Source organism: Embiotoca jacksoni, unplaced genomic scaffold (genome assembly GCF_022577435.1).
Source record: "Embiotoca jacksoni isolate LCO1_2020_lvr unplaced genomic scaffold, fEmbJac1.0.p SCAF_28, whole genome shotgun sequence".
Taxonomy (NCBI): Eukaryota; Metazoa; Chordata; class Actinopteri; family Embiotocidae; genus Embiotoca; species Embiotoca jacksoni.
Window position 1 is genome coordinate 427,501 of NW_027185379.1, and position 17,500 is coordinate 445,000.

Here is a 17,500-nt window from a genome sequence, read left to right on the forward strand (position 1 = left end):
ACATGAACTATTTTTATTTTTCTATTATAATCATCTGTTTTTCAGAACTACAACTCTGCTGGCTTTGTCCTCTTCTGTTCACAGCCTCTGTGTTTTCCAGCAGTAATCAATTCTTTCATGTTTGTCATCTCATCAATAAACTTCAGCCACTTTCTGTAAAACTCTGTTTTCATCTCCGTGCAGACTGCAGCCGTCTGTTGTTGTCGATGTGCTGCAGTAAATCATACAACCTTGTTCCATATGGTTGTCATTAATAAAGATGAAGTCACACTTCCAGTCAGACCCCACCCTCCACGCTCACGTGCACGTGCACACACACACACACACACACGAGAAAGTCCACGTGCACAGACGCACACTTCGAGCTGCACTTTGCAGAGAGTAGAGCATGGAGGCGGAGGGAGGGCGCTAATTAGTGTTTTAGCTGATTGCTAATTGCCACTTTCTTCTGCCTACTTACGTACAACAGTGAGCCAGAGAAGAAGAGGGAGCGACATTACTGATCCTGCTGCTGTTAGGAAAGTCATTTCATTTGCTCCTGATTACACGTGTCCATCATAACTCCATCGTGTCTGCGCAGCAGAGCGAATCCCCTTCGTCCAACAGTCCAAAGACTTGATGTTCCTCTCCGCTGTCAGAGGGTGGACACGCTGCCATGAGAGGGTTTTCCTGAGGTTTTCGGTCTGCAGTCCGTCTGACTCCACTTTCCAGTTTATTAGATGGAGAAAAACAAAAAAAAATTAGTGTCTGTAGAGGAAGCAATACTTGACAGGTCATATGTTATCAGACTGGAAAATACCATAAAAGCATCAGAACACGAGTCCTGATGAAGTCTGAATGAGTGCTGGTGGAGGATAAAACCTAAGTTTGAATATGGGGGTTTTGCATTTTCACAGAGCTGAGCAACAATTCAAAACTAGTTTTGAATCATATCATTTTAATTTTTTCCCCAAATTCTTCTTTCCAGTTTAATAAGCCGTGCAAGAAAACAGCAATTCAAAATAAGTTTCCTTTCACTTGTGTGAAGCATTCTTTGGATCGAGTGTAAACTGTTTACGTGATTTTGGATGCATTTGTGATATCTTAGACACGTGGGTGTTGAACAGTATCTTGTATGGAAAACTCAAACAAAACTTTATGTGAACTGTTAATGATAACTTTTTCCTAATAATTATTTTGGACAACAGAACAATATCACAAAAACATAACACTGCTTGTTAGTCTCGATTTTGTCTTTAAACCAAGAGAAAAATGAAACTTAAACCGAGTCACTTCCATTTTGTTCTTGCCAGTCAAAACTTTTGTTGGTGACGTTGGACAGAGTTCAAGGAACAACTTTTCTTGGTTTCTAGTCTCCCTCTCGTTCTTCCTGACTCCTGCTCAGTTTGTTGATCAAACTTCTCACCGTGTAAAAGTTGGTTTGGAGTTACAGTCCAAGTCCTCCTCTTTAGCCAGAGAGTTTTATTTGTTTTTCCAGTGTGTGTGTTACATGTCGTGTTGGAAGAGAAGCGTGTGTTGGAGTGTAACTTCTCAGGTGGTTTCACCAGCGGGTGGATGAAGCAGCGAGCCCGAAACCCAGAGTTCAAGTTTAATTGAGGATGTTTTGGGTGTGCGAGGCTTTCACTTTCTCAGGCTACGTGTCGTCAGTGTAGAGCCAAGTTCCAGCTCACACACACACACACACACACACACACACACACACACACACACACACACACACACACACACACACACACACACACACACACGCGGGCCTACATGATCGCAGGCGCACAAAGATATACTCAGGAGCATACACACACACACCCTGCAGTCACAGCTGTAACAAATGGGGACCAGATTGTGTATGACGACGATGATGATGATGATGTAGAAGACCAGGCATGCTGGTCTCCATGGTTGACAAGCTTTGTTGAGTAAATGTTCCGTGTGTGTGTGTGTGTGTGTGTGTGTGTGTGTGTGTGTGTGTGTGTGTGTGTGTCGTATGGTCCGACCCTGATCAACGAGCTATGAAACGGCTTTCTTTGGTTCCCCGTAGAATTCATCACCGCTGCAGCCAATCACAAACATGCACGTGTTTTTTTTTTGTTTTTTTAGAGAATTAGCTTCCTGCCATTCCTACATTGTGCACTTCCTGTCTTTTCTTTCATCCGTTTCCTCATATTCAAGAGGACGAAAATGTCACGCAACTTATTTTAATCCGTGCACTTTGAACTAGAAAAAAAAGGAAAAACAAAAACTGTTTCTATGCACTCGAATGGTTCATACATTGGTTGAAGGTCTGACATTGTCTCACCTGACGTCAGGATCCTTTATATCAACACACATCGGATTATGCGAGGCGAGACATTCTCTCACGTTTTCATCACTTCTAAGGCTGTAAGCTGTAAAAGGTTTGTTGACGTTGCTAATAGTTGCGAAAGAGCAGAAAATTGACAGAACGAGCCTTAAACACTAAATCGACATCACAGTGTTTAAGATGATTGAGATGAAATTAGGGCTACTTATCTGTCGCTTCCTTCAGGAGCAGCCAGACTATGAACTTTATTTCCGTTATTATGTGGTCCAGTAAAACTCAGTTTGCAGACCGGAGCACTAAGTGCAGGCTCCATGCGTGACACACGTGATGTCATTACACGGGTGTTCGGCGCTAAGGAGAGAAAGGATTGTATGGAGGCTCGAGTTCAAACACCTGGCGCTCTGTGAAGTTGTGAAAACGCTGATAAAGTGAGACGGGAATTCTCATAATGCAACTCAGCTGGACTGCACAGACACACCAACACATTTCTACTGTGTCTCTGAGTGTGTGTGTGTGTGTGTGTGTGTGTGTGTCTAAGCATTTCCGAGTAACATGAGTCAGAAGACAAAGGAAGTGTTCAGCTGAGAGAGTGAAGGGAAAAGCAAGGAAGTAAGAGGAATCTGGATTGAGTGGTGGCGAGAATAACAGAGACAGTGAGAGAGTATTTTCTTAGTTTACAAAATGCAGAAAATATACTTTTCAAGACATGTATTAATATATCCGTATATTTTAGAATAGACTGTGTTATTGCATCGTGATATTTTTGCAGTGGGACAGTTGTTTTTTGTCTGTAAATTGCCAGATTGTTGTGACGGCTCTGTAGTGGATGAAGTTACACTCCTGGGATTTGGACGCTCAAATAAAATGGTAGACATCAGATATGTATATGTATATATATGTGTATATATATATATATATATGGAGGGATTGTGGGCACTTTAAAAGCCCAATGCTGTTTTTATGATTTTAATGGTGGTACATTTTTTTAAAGGCACTCGCTCAAAATACTGTTAAAATTAGTTTATGATGCACGAAGGACGCTGCATGAACTTTTTACTTCTGACGCTGAGAAATGTTTGTAGGATCTGCAGCTGAATCTGTAAATGATCCTCTAAGTGTGAGAGAGAAAATGGTCTCTGAGGGACAGAGATATGATGCAGAGAGAGAGAGAGAGTGTGTGTGTGTGTGTGTGTGTGGAGAGAGAGAGAATGACAGCAGAGTTTGGGCAGCTGACGGGGTAACAGGGCAGTTGTAGTCAAATGGGGAGCGGGGATGGATTTGGGAGGATTTGAGACTATGAGAGGGTGGAGACGAGGAGGCTTAGGCCAGCTGACACTGTCCACATCTCTCTCTCACACACACACACACACACACACACACACACACACACACACACACATTAGAGCAGAGCCTGGAGGGGACTTTTTAGATAACTTTAAGGGAGCGTGTGCACATGTGTGTGTGGCGTGTGTGTGTGTGTGTGTGTGTGTGTGTGTGTGTGTGTGTGTGTGTGTGTGTGTGTGTGTGTGTGTGTGTGTGTGTGTGTGTGTGTGTGTTTTATGCAGGAAGACAGGTGTGGCTCCATCAAGGCAGTTGTGCGACACCAGACACCAACAGTGGAGATAACACCCAACGAGTAGAAGACAGAGCATAAGAGATGGAGTGTGTATTTGTGTGTGAGCATGTGTGTTACCGGGTGTTTGTGTGTGTGAGATGGCCCAAAAGGCAAACACACACACACACACACACACACACACACACACACACACACACACACACACACACACACACACACACACACACACACGCTCAGCTGTGTGCACAAGGTCAGTGTGTTATCTGGTGAGCGGCGGCCTCATCCTGCCTGTATGCAAACACACTTCTTATCCTCTCGTACTGACATGAATCAGTGCCTTTGAGGAAGACATGCACTCAGTCTGAGGCTACAAATGTTTTAAGACTAAAATGCTTGAGTCCATTGTCCTTATCAGAAATCCCCGTCCTCAAGACCTCATTCACTTTGTGAATCTGTGTTTGTTTTCTTGTCTTGTCTGAAGCGTCTCAAACTTCCACGTCCATTATTGGTCTAATGAGTTTCATTTTCTCAATCAGAGGAATTACAAACAGCACTGTGCTAAAAAAAAAAAAAAAAAAAAAAAAGAAAGAAAGAAGGATTTTAGCTCTTGATTTGGTCCCTGTAGAAGAAAAAAAGAGAATAATGCAAGCAGACAAAGAAAGACGAGTGGCTCAGGAAAGAAAGGAAAAGAGACAGACAAGAGGAAGAGTAAAAAGAAATGCAGAGAGACAGAAGGACAGAAAGGCCTCGGGTCAAAAAGACAGACAGGAAAGGGAGAAATTCTCTGTCTCTCTCTCTCTCTCCACTTGTCACTTCATTATTTAGTGACCATCTCCAAGTGTGTGTGTGTGTGTGTGTGTGTGTGTGTGTGTGTGTGTGTGTGTGTGTGTGTGTGAGTGAGTGAGTGAGTGAGAGAGAGAGAGAGAGAGAGAGAGAGTAAAATCAGAACCGTGCTGAAGTCGTTTGGGTCGACCAAGAATTCACACGAGGTCCAGTTACCTCGCCGGCCCTCCGAGGACACAAACGAGCTGTGTGTGTGTGTGTGTGTGTGTGTGTGTGTGTGTGTGTGTTGTGTGTGTGTGTGTGTGTGTGTGTACGACAGATGAGTATGTGAGTGATTAGGTGTGTATATATAGTTGTCTGTGGTTAAATGGTGAGGTGTGCTTGACTTTCTAGAGAGCCGGATAGCTGAGCTGAGCTGAGCTGACTGTGTGTGTGTGTGTGTGTGTGTGTGTGTGTGTGTGTGTGTGTGTGTGTGTGTGTGTGTGTGTGCGTCTCTGCGTTGTTGTTTTTTTCCATAAGTGTGCGAGGGCTTCGACGGGCTTCCTGCAATGTACCATTTAATGACATGAGACAGGACTATGCATGTGTGTGTGTGTGTGTGTGTGTGTGTGTGTGTGCGCGTGTGTGTGTGTGTGTGTGTGTGTGTGTGTGTGTGTGTGTGTGTGTGTGTGTGTGTGTGTGTGTGTCTGATCTGTGGGGAAGACCCAGTGGAACACATTATTGGAGCTGTTCCCATCCCTGAGGTCATTTCCTGTGTGAACTGTGTTGTTTGTGACCGTTTGTTTCTCTTGTTTGTTTCTCTTGTTTGAACGTGTACGTTCACCTCGTGGAGACCAGACCGTGTTAACGCTGTGATCGGTGTGTCTTCTACTAACTCCGCCCCATGTGCACTCTGCACTGTACACCTGCACAACAAAGCAGTTCCACTTCCTGTTAATATTGGGTCTTCATCAGCTGGTCAGTAATGTCGTGCCTCGGTCTTTTATTCATCCTCTCAGCTATCAGCCTGAAGACTACTGCTCCTCCACAATCACACATCTTTAAGAAGCAGCTTTCTCCATTATGTCTGCCACAAAAAATATTTTTTTAAGAGTAGAACAGATGTAGTAAAACAACCTGGCTTAGCAATTTTCCCACGCAATGACAAATTAGTTATTCAAACAACATGTTAATGAAAATAGAAATGGGTCTCAAGCTTGTGGTGAGCTTTTTACTTCTTGTAATATTTGAACTGAATAACTCGTTCTGGAAGATGATGGACTCAGCCTACTTTAATAAAAATGTATTTGCTACCTGTATGGGCAGCCATATGTTGTTGTTTATATACATGTTTATGTTTGTTATCCCCCCCCCCCCTCTTCCCCACCATACCCATCTGTGCATGAGCAGAGACTCCACCCCTCCGCCCTGAAAGCCCTGTTTTCCTCTCTGTTTGTCTTGTTGCTGAGGTTCAGGCTGGCTGCCTTCAGATGAATGTGACAGCAGGTACAACAGAGCATTGGAGAGACAGAGAGGAGGAGGAGGTGGAGGAGGAGGTGGAGGAGGAGTGGAAGTGGGAAAGGTAGAAATAAAAGGAAGAGGAGATTATCAGAAAGGAGGCTGAAGGGAGGAAAAAGGAATAAGAGGAAAATTAGGAGAGGGGAGGCAGTCGTGGCATCTTTTCAGCTGTTTGCTCGGCATGGGCCGGGTCACTAGGGCAACATCGACCCTGCTGCCAAAGAAAGGAATACAAGAGGAGGGGGGAGGGAGGGAGGAGGGAGGGAGGAGGGAGAGGGTGATGGGAAACAGGGGAGGAGAGCTGAACAGAGGCTGGATGAGAAAGAGAAACTTTGAGAAAAAGTTTTTTTGTTTTTGTCAGGGGAAAATGTTTTTTATTTATTTATTTAACCAAATGCAAGAAGAATCCTTCAGTGCACAAAATATATATATTTTATTTTAAGATCAGCTAGGGAGGGGTGAGGGGGGGGGGGGGGGACTCAGCTGTCTGAACTTTCTCCAGCTCTGAAAACGTTGTTAGAAAGTACGATGCACCCTGCAGAGATTTGACACTTTTCAACACATGCACATACAAATAATGCATGAGCAATTTCATGCAATATGAAGAATTTAGAGCTTCTTAGATCTTTAATCAAACTAAACATGAAATTAAATTGAAAATGACGTCTTTATTTGATGAGAGCTGCGAGTACGTGGAGAACTAACAGCTTTTCCTGTAAAGAGAAAGGTCGCAAAGTTCACATCCCTGCTGTAGTTAGCTGCTCCTGTTCGCATCTCTGACAAGTTTTTACCGTGAAAGGACTTTTTAACACGCAGCGACAGCTTGACCATTTCTTTTACTGACCCTTTCAAAATGTTCACGATCTATTTGAAGTGAACTCTGGCCTTCTAAATCGCAAATCATTTCCAGATTGCTCCAAAATGTGGACAAAAGAAGTGGATGTTTGTGAAGCATGCAGATAACCAGCTTTGTGGATTGGAGGAGGAGGGGAGGACTTGGAGGAGGAGGGGAGGACTTGGAGGAGGAGATTGGACGGAGAGCAGCAGGTCTCTCCAAGTGAAAAGTGTTACATCAGACCGGAGGAATTCCTGCCTTTTCTTCCAGCTTCTTTTGTTATTCTTTAGAGAGAGTTGCCTTATTCTTCTCCCCGAGTGCTCTGTCACTGCCGGACCTCGAGACAGATAAAGGAGGCGAGGGGATGGGGGAGGGGGTGAAGGGGGGAGGGGGAGGAAGGAGATGGGGGAGGAAGGAGATGGGGGAGAATGAGTGAGCAGAAACACCGAGGCAGAACGAGGGAGGGCGGCGGACAGGAAACCATTTTTTTACTGTTCCTGGTGCTGCTTTAAAAAGGGGTTAAAAAAATAACAAACGACATTAATGTTGAACACAACCAGGAAAAGAAGACGTTTACATTTAAAACTGAACTCTGAATAAATACTAAGTGCTATAATCTTGATTAGTTTTGTATAAAACCAAGAGCCTTTACATAATTGTGTGATATATTATGGGGTTTTTAGTGTACTGGTCTTTTATGGAAGGTTAATGTGACACATTATACATAAGCACCACAAATACCTTCTGGACTCTTCGTAGAAATGTCTCGTTGTGAAAACCTTTCAGGTGGAGCGACGTGAGCACGGCTGATAAAAACTTTTCAAAAGGGTTTTTATTTGCATAAAATAGACGCAGCAAACTTCAGGAAACATACAGAAGCTTTTAATTTTGAGAGTGTGCCGAGACACCAGGATACCTTTTGTTTTTCTTGTTTTTAAAGTCAGTAAAGATCAGTACAGTGACCCCCCCAGGCCAGCTGTGTTCAGTAACTCAAGGATTTAATACGTTTTTCCTAATTGACCGTGATTTTGTGTGCTGTAAAGGCTGTGGAGGCCAGTGGGAGGGTGTGTGTTACAGCCTGTTACAAAGCAACCATCACATTTTCATCCACATAAGCTGCAGTGTTGGACCGAGCTCTAAATTTTTGTCTTCTTTATTTATCTTGCTTGTTTGTTTTCCTTTGTTTTGTTTTTCTCCTTTGCTTTCTCTAGATTTCTTTCCCCTTCAAGCTTTTCTTCCTCCTCTTGTTTTGACAGTTTCTTAGATCTTCTCTTTTCCTTTTTTGTTCCTGCTCTCTCCTTCCATTCTTCCTTCCTTCCTTCCTTTCTTTCCTTCCTTCCCTCTATAATTTCATCCTTCCTTCCATTTTTCTTCCCTCCCGTCTTCTTCTCCTCTTTCTGTCCTGTTCTCTCTTTAATGAAGACTTGGTCGACTGCAGCACAGAACAGGTCCAAGTTTCCTTACTGCTCCTGATTACATCAGCACATGCAGTCATCCTCGCTCTCTCTCTCTCTCTCTCTCTCTCTCTCTCTCTCTCTCTCTCTCTCTCTCTCTCTCTCTCTCTCTCTTTCCCTCTCTCTCTCACACACACACACACACACACACACACACACACACACACACAGCCCCTCTCTCCTTTTGGAATAACAACTCATGACATCACCAACAGCTGCCCAGCTGCATGAAAGAGTGTGTGTTTGGCGTAAAGGCACGATTGTGTGTGTGTGTGTGTGTGTGTGTGTGTGGTGTGTGTGTGTGTGTGTGTGTGTGTGTGCGTGCGTGCGTGCGTGTGCGTGGTCGGAGGGGTGAGTGTGTTAGTTGCCGAGGTAACGGATCAGTCAAGAGGTGAAGACCGAGTCCTCTGCCGGTTTATTGTTACTCACCAAAACTTTGCAGCAGCAGCAGTTACGCAACATCAGTTGATCACCGTATCGGGCTTTTCAGCATGTTTAACTTTAATCAATAAGGATGACCAGAATAGACTTTAGTCTGTGTCTCTTTTCTTTCTCTATCATTCCTTCCCTTCGCCCTTCGTGGCCACTCGGCTCTGCTTTCGTCCCGGCAGCCGGGACGGCTCGTTAGACGGGGTCTGTGCGCTCGTATCCGTTGGCTTATTAAGATGTCGGTCAATGAATCCGTCCGTCTCCCGGTGACAGAGCTCTGCTGGTCATTGTCAGCACTTTTTTTTCACATTACGGGGAACTATTGTGCTGAGGAAGAAAGTTTAGGTTGAATAGGGCTCTTTATGGTCTGACACAGACAGAGGTTCGGCCATAACTTTAGAGGTACTACATCAATAAATCGTTAGCACATTGATTTTAAGGCATTTGTATGATCTCTTCAGACCTTAAATCTTTCAGAATAGTTTTAGTATTGTGCTCTGTTGCTTTACTGCACAACAAAGGAAATCATTTCATTTATAATTGGATTCAACCAGTGCGGTCTCAAAGTCATTTGAAGAGACGGGAAAGTATAGCTGATGAAGCTCACTGGGCTGAGAAGTACATCAAACTCCTGCTGCTTCGTCAGTGAGTGAAATTAATCCTTGTTTGGATTTTAATATCAGACAGATATTGCTTCGTCTTGGTAATAATATATTTTGGAGCACATAATATTGGTTGCTAAAGAATATTAATAATCTTGTGTTTGAAGTGATGGCATTTGAATGAGACTTGGTTAAATATTCACTCGTAATGTCAGACGGCTGATTATAAAGGATCGAATCCAGAAGGTCACCGAGAGGTCAGCTGCCAGCTCTTAGGTTTTTAGAGATGAGGAACGTTTTAAACTCCAGTGAACTTGTTTTTAAGAGATAAGTGAAAGTGAGGTGTTCAGCTTCACATATTCCTCTCATTGTGGAAACTTGAAACTATAATTAAGTGAACACATAATATCGGGAAATCAGGATAACCATCTGTTTGACTTTACTCACAAACAGATTAATTAACGAATTAATCAATCAGTTCGTCCTCTATCTGTCTTTCCATACACTGTGGTGCTATAAGCCACTTTATATACTCTTTAAACTGTCTGGAACAACAAGTTATTGAGCTTCACCTCTAACAGCCGGCTAATCCAACTGATCTGATCAAAGGTAGCCAGTTAACCTGAGCTTATCCACAGCCTAAGGAGATCTGTTTAATGAGCTTACATTAAACCAGCAGCCATGTCTCACTTTTCTTCCACTCAGCTCCGATGGAGCCTCGGAGGTTATTTTATACTGAGAGATGGAGAGTCACGGTTTTCTGTCTCCTGCTGTTTGTCTGTGTCCCTCTGCTTGGATGTCATTTTCATTGCACAATGTTTTCCGTATTTCCGTCGACACTTCGGTCTGTCTTACCAGCACAAAATAAGTCAGAAGGAAGAAATTAAAAAAAAAAAAAGACTAGATTTTTTTTTTTTAGGCTTCAAAATGTTTGTGTAAATTATACATTTTGTGAATGTGGCACCCAATATGTTGAGAGTTTCAGATTAATGTCCATGCAGACGTCTCCGTCTGTCCCGTATCACATGTTCAGGTTCCCCTGTCTATATTTCTGTATACATCTTGCAGAATCTCCTCGTCTCTCGTCCTCTCTGTTTTTCTGACGCCGCCTTGTTGTGACAGGCTTCACGAAGGTTTGTCTCTCTGCATCCCGGTCTGTCCGTCTCTGTCCTCGTCTCCGTTTGTCTCCCTCTCCCTCTGTTGTCACTCCATTTTGACGTCGCTATCGTGAGCCTGCGCTGATCTGCCGCTCCCCCTCTGAGTTTCTGTCCATTTCTCTGCCTCTCTCGTCTCTCGTCTCTGCGCTTGATGTTTTTCAGATGTGACAGAAGTCGTGTGAACTTCTGTCTCTCTTTCTATCGGTCGTCTCGCCGATGTGTTTTCCATCAGAGGGGCTCCGCAAAGTGAAAACGCTGTACGTCTTTGGCATAGCAGGGGATGAACATCATGTACCTGTGAACACGAGACCTCTGGCGTTTCTGTCACATCTCGTTTCTTCTCGCCACTCGCTGTTATTTTCTGCTGGTATTTCTCAACTGGTAACGTTTAACAAAGTTTCAAAACTTACTCCAGACAGGGAACTTCTGTGATCATTCGAGGACTCTGAGGGGAAAATCTGTGATTCTTCTACAAATGGGTCACTTTGCAAGAATTTACCAGAATATATTTGACAACTTGTTTTGCACATTCGTTGCACTAGCTGCTGGTTTTCAGCCCAACTTGAAACCAGACTGTTTATGCCTTTAGTGGTTGCCTGAGCTGAAAAACAACATTAATAAACCAAGAAGAAATAAAACATTTTCAGGTCATGGAAGGCTTTGTTGAGGGGATTTTTTTTTTTTTACATTATGGCCTGAATTTTATTAACTTAAACTATTCCTTAGAGGCATCGTTTGAAGCTGCAGCATGTTAAACCTAAATCAAATCTCTGCCTTAATTTATCTTTTGATTCACGGGATCAGGACATTTTACCCACTCTGAGATTTAATCCAGTTAAATTTTTCTCTGCAAAGGCCAGAATTATGTTTTACTTAACAGTATTTTTACTCGTTACAGATTCAACTAGTTAAAACGTCCATGTGCTGCTGCTTAGTTTACATGTACAGTAAACTAGTGGACATTGCGTGTATTACAAGAAGCTTCTTCATACACTTCTACAACGTCCAGAGGTTTGTAAGAGACTTTTTTTTTTTTTTTAAAGAAACAGCTTCAGTCGCCAAAATATCCCGACTTTTACTCTCTAGTTTAGGTCATGGTCTAAAATGGGGGGATTCTACATTTCCCATAATGCAACTAAATAGGATCAGACAGAGAATCACAGGCTTTCTTGTTATAAATGTGAAGTCTCCAAACACTAGCTGAGATAAGATGAAAGGTGTACAGCCACAGAAGACATTATTGAAGTATAAAATCCACCTGTATGACATCATTTGACCTTTAAAGAAACAAGAGTCACTTTTCAGGGCGGTGTAATGTACCTTTATTGTCGGCTACGGTGGCCCTTAGCGGCCGTGCCGCGCCGCCCCCGGCTGAACGAGGCCGGAGAGAATGACTCACGGCTGCTGGCCGTGGGTCGACCGCTGCGCTGCAATTAACAGGTCGAGAGACACAGAGGCATCTTTATAATGAGGAGATCCTGCAGCGGTCGGTAGGAGCTGTCACCTCCGCCTTACTGGGACTGTGGAGTACTTGCACCACAGTTACTCTGCTGTTGTTCATCACTGAATTTTAGTGCAACAAAAAAGGCGAAACATAAAACTGCAGATTTCTGTGGAAAACAAACATGATGCATCTCCTTCTGCCCTGAAGTTTTCATGCTGCGTGGCGGAGGGCAGATGTGTTGTCTCCCACTGCAGGATGGAGTCACTTTGATGTCTGTCATGTCAACATGCGGCTCTCGGTGTTCGGTGTTCGGTTTTCAGCGCTGAGGGACGTTCTGGTATCATTTATCCTGGAGTTGGTCCAGCAGCATCAGTACGCGTCGCCATACTGAGCATGCATATGTTACTGTGAGTGAGAAATCAGAGGAGAAGCAGCTCTGTGCTTTCTGTCTGCGAACTCCGGTGCCTCTCTGGTCATCAGGGAGAGGAGGAGGAGGAGGAGGAGGAGGAGGAGGAGGAGGAGGAGGAAGGAGTGAGTCATGTTAGTTAGACTTTAATAAAAAACAACTGCCAGGGTCCACAGCCTGGATCATGATGATGATGAGTGTTCTGGTGTTGAACAAAGTGGTGTTGGGTCACTTGGTCACCGTGGAATTAGCGAGTCCAGGTTCACGTCTGTTATGAATTTCACAGACTCTTGTTTCTCGTTTTCGATCAGCATCACCCTGATAGAAGGAGAAGCTCCAGTAATTGAACCTTGTGTGTGCGTGTGTTGTTTTTTTTTTTGTACTTGGTTACCGAATTTACCAAACAGTCACCGGTCAGTTAACGAATCTGCCTCACGGCACCGTGACGGACGTTTCATGATCCGTCCTCTGCTGGCACCGTTGCAGGTGTTTCATTTCAGGAACTTAACAACCTTCTGACCTGAAACTTTGGGTCTTAGTTCTTTGTACTTCAGTCTGTGACTTTTCTTCCTCTGGTTTGCTCCGTTCTGTCCTTTCGTAATGTTGTTTCGTTTTTGTTATATTTTCTCTTTATTATTTAGTCCCGTAGATGATCTCAAAATCTCCAAAATACTGGAATAAACTCTGTTATGGTTCGTAGCTGACGGCACATTTCAGTGGTATTGGCTGCTCGTTGTTGTTGTTGTTGTTGTTGCTGCTGCTGCTGCGGGTCTGGTTGGTGTTTTCTGCTTTGTGTTTGTTGCAGTAATCCTTGTTGCAAAGTAAACACACTTGACCAATCCCATCTGACAATACAGCTGACATCACCTGAAAGTACCCAGAATTTGGAAAACAAATTCCTGCTGCAGTCAGAAAGCGCGAGTCGACTGTGTCCACACGCACGAAAAGCGAAGTTCTGGAGTTCACCGTCGTTCTGTCGGCTTTATACCGTGTCCACAAAATGTCTTGTTAAACGGTGTAATGTAAACGCTGCAGTTTTAACAGCACTGAACAGATACTGCTGCAGCAGCTGCAGCGTGTCGGGTATGGAAACGGCTTCCAACTGTTAAAATGCCAAATGATGAGGTTCATTTTTACAAGGGGGAAATGCAAAAGTCACACAGACACACACAGTGATGTTTCTGCAGCGGTACCGAGCCAGCAGAGCTCAAAAGGACAGAAAGAAAAATGTGAATTTAAGAGCATATTATTTTAGGATATGTCACAAAACCTTCAAACGTGAACATAACCAGCAGCTCTTTTTGTGTTTTTGGAGTTGTCCTCATCACTAGATGGCCTGAACTGTGAACTACAGTGTCTGCTGGCAGCCGGAGATAATAACTTTTACAGGGAGATCAAATCTGGTTGTACAATCAGTGTAAAGCTCCATTTCTTTAGATGAAGACGGCTCAGATGTGAAATACATAAAAGATGTTTGCCTGTAACGACAAGCTCATGGTTTTAGTTCCTTCTAATCATCAATCTCAAACTAGTTCTTGTAAACCGCCTACAGACGGACAAAGTTATCGAAGGTGAAGAGAGGTCAGCAATTAGCAGAAAAAGAGACAAAAACTTTACACAAACACCAGCTGATCTTACTCCATATCTTCAGGATGTTGAAATTCAATAACTTTACACGGTAGTCGTGTCAGTTTGGGGATTTTATGCCTTCTAGTGGCAAAAACAACAACAAAAAAGACCTAAATTCACCTGCTCTTAAAAAAAAAAGTAGTTTTTGTAATTAAAGCAAAGAAATGGAAACAAACGAAGGTAATAAGGCTGATAAATAAGAAACTTTACTTCATAATTCTGCTGTTACTGCAGCAACGTCTTGAAACTGTAGCTCAGAGCTTCAATCATCCATTTATGCACTTGTGATAAATAAAAGCACCTTGAATAAAATTGTCTTTTGCATGACATCCATATTCACTGATCTTTGGCAACATATTTTGCATTTAAAATTAAGCAGGTCTTTGTTGCAGTCGCACAGCTGTGCAGCAGCTTCAATATGATCTCTGGTGACAGAGTGGCCTTTTCTGCAACCATTACACACACAATCACACACACACACACAATCACATGCTACACATTAGACAAAACCCACACTCACACACTCATGCCAAGACAATGGCCTGCTAATCCTTGCTTCTGATTGGACGAGTCCAGATTACCCAGAGGGCACCAGCTGTCGGGGAGAGGCGAGGCCCAGTTTCCTCAGTATCAGCGCACACGTACACACACACACACACACACACGTACACACACACACACACACACACACACACACACACACACACACACACACACACACACACACACACACACACCCTCCACTGGTCGTGTCCCTCTACTGCTTAACAAAATGCAGGAAGAGATGTTCACCAACCAAATGGAGAGTTAGCATGTGGCTCCATCCGAAAAGTGCCGCCGCTTGTCGTCACGCTCGCTCGACCAAACCGAGGCGATCAGCTGCTGTCAACGGAGACCGTTTGTCACTGCTGTCACCAGACTGTAAAAATAGGGACAGGAATTAATACCACTGTGATGCCTACGGGCGTTACGGCAGCGTGGCCAGGTAGCCATGTTCTGCAAATGCCTGATGTACTGTTTTATTTTTAGTTTCCGTTGTCACAAACGTCCACCGAGTTACAGTCAGCTCTTCATCTGAGAGGAATCCTCCAATCCACATTTTAGTCTTTGAAAACTGAAGAAAAACATCTTCAGCCTTTATGTAGGTTTCTTTGTGTAGATTTTTAATTAACGCAGAATAAAACTGGAAAACACGTTACCGTTTTCCTGTTTCTGCTCTTTTATAATTGTGTAAATGTAACATGTCTGTGTTCAGTAGGACTCCTCAGTCTGCTTTGAACGGTGTTGCTTCTAAAGTCGAACAAAGCTGCTCTTAAATTAAATTCCTGGCAGCATTGAAAAGTTATTTTTCGTTTTTTCGTTGTTTTTTTTTGGGCTGCTTGAACCTTCTGCCCTTTTACACTATAATATACCGTCAGTTCTCAGCCACCGGTTTCAACCCTCAATCTCTGCACTCCCAGTGCAGCCACAGAGGGCCGAACCGGGCCAAACCGAGCCAGGGGGGAGGGGGGAGGGGAGGAAAGGGGGGGGGGGTGACATGCTGCTGGACCGAGATAAGAGCAGATCCCACTAAATACTGGAATCGAGGGAGAGAGAGATGGGAGAAGAAGAGGAGGGAATATGTGAGGGAGGCAGGCAGGGAGGAAGGAAGGAAGGAAGAAAGAGGAAGGGAGGGAGAGTGAGAGGAAGTGAGAAGGAAAGTTGAAAAGGGAGAGAGTCAATAAAAGCTGTGAGAGATTTAGTGTCAGTGTGTTGTTAAGATGCAGCCGGACTGAGAGGCTTTGCATTGGCCTAGATTCTCCTCTTTGCATGTCTGTCTGTCTGTCTGTCTGGAAACGGCGTCTCTGCTCTCTGCATCCAACACGTGTATTTATTTATATACATATTCATACTGATTGAAGTCATGAAGCAGACATTGATCTGCACCAGCGGCCTTTTAACTGCAGGACAACTCACAGTTACGTCAACATTTTGGCTTTAAATGAGGAGATGTGCTTTTCATTTCTTATTAAATAGAAGTTTTATATTATTCGATTTTTTTTTTTTCAGGTAAAAATTACACCTGGATTTACAACAGTCACTCTGTGTGTGTCGTTTCATTCAGAGCGACCAAACAGCAAAAAATGGGTCATTCTGAAGATTCGCTCTGTTTATAAATGTCTCATTTTCTGCTTTGCCAAATAAATCAGACTCGTAGACTCGTGATGTCCGGTCAAATGTTGCCTGGAAAAATAAGAGAAACACAAAGTGCATGAACTGTAAGAAACAGTACGGAGGCACATTAAGAATATTTACACGCATGAAGTAGTGAATGCGGACAGATTGTATTTCACCCTCCGTCGTGAGGTTAAATCCCAGTTTGTCCTGCTGGACAGTAAATCCTCTGGACCTCTGCAGCTTTTTTCATTTGCATAATGGACTTTATCCAGTTTATTTGGAACAGTTATAAATCTTAAAGTTACAGTTTTTATACCGACACGCATGTGCTGCCCAAACTGAAGCAGAAGTCTGGAACCGGTTGGTGCATGTTTTACGTTTTGTGCGACGAGGGGATTCATTTCCTGATTGGACGCAATCCCAGAAACACACAAACAGAACGTTTCCGATATGTTCAGGTGAAGAAGACGCAGCGGAAATACGAAACCCTAAAGTTTTCTTCGCTCTACGCGTGAGGTCCATAATCATTCACATTTTTCGACATGTACCTTTCAACTCAAACCGACTCTGTAGAAATGTATGAAAGTATTTTGATTTGAATCGCTTCTCCTCAACACTCTTGAAACAATCTGTAGTATGTAATTACAAGATTTTTCTGCTATAAATATCACTTACATCTCACAACTACATATATATTTAATTTCCTCCAGTTGAATCTTTGATTCCATTTCTTAATAATTCAGAGTTTTCTCTCTCTCCCTGTGTTGTCACTATTTTCTGCCACAGCAGTGTAATTTCCCAGCGGGGATCATTACAGTTTCCTTCTGTTTTTTTCTTATCTCACACTTGTTATTTTTGTTTGAAAAGCAGTATGAGCTACGGTTGATTTTGTTTTCATTTCAGCAGCACATAAAAATGATGAACGGAGAAACTGTCGGAGCGACGCGACGTCGATCCTTTACCTGCTTACTGTGCATCGCCAGCAACCTGTGGAAACATTTAAACTTCTCAAGATACTCACGTGGTTTTGGGGAAGAGATTTGGGACATTGATGGAAATAAATCATCTGACTAAATGATGAAGTGTTTTATTTCTGGCACTGGAGCTGATCTGTGTTGTACTGCTGCCACACATGCTCGTACAAAGTCAGGAAAGTAACAGAAATACAACTCGGCTAATGATAAAACAGATTACAAGCAGTACTATAAATATTTGTACGCAAGCGGCAGATA

The 17,500-nt window shown here is 43.3% G+C and overlaps 1 protein-coding gene across 2 annotated transcripts in view; it reads left to right on the forward strand.

Annotated features, from left to right (window-relative positions):
- Window positions 1-17,500, forward strand: part of nova2 (NOVA alternative splicing regulator 2) — a 67,695-nt gene that overhangs the window by 33,115 nt on the left and 17,080 nt on the right. The gene's annotated exons all lie outside the window — the stretch shown is intronic.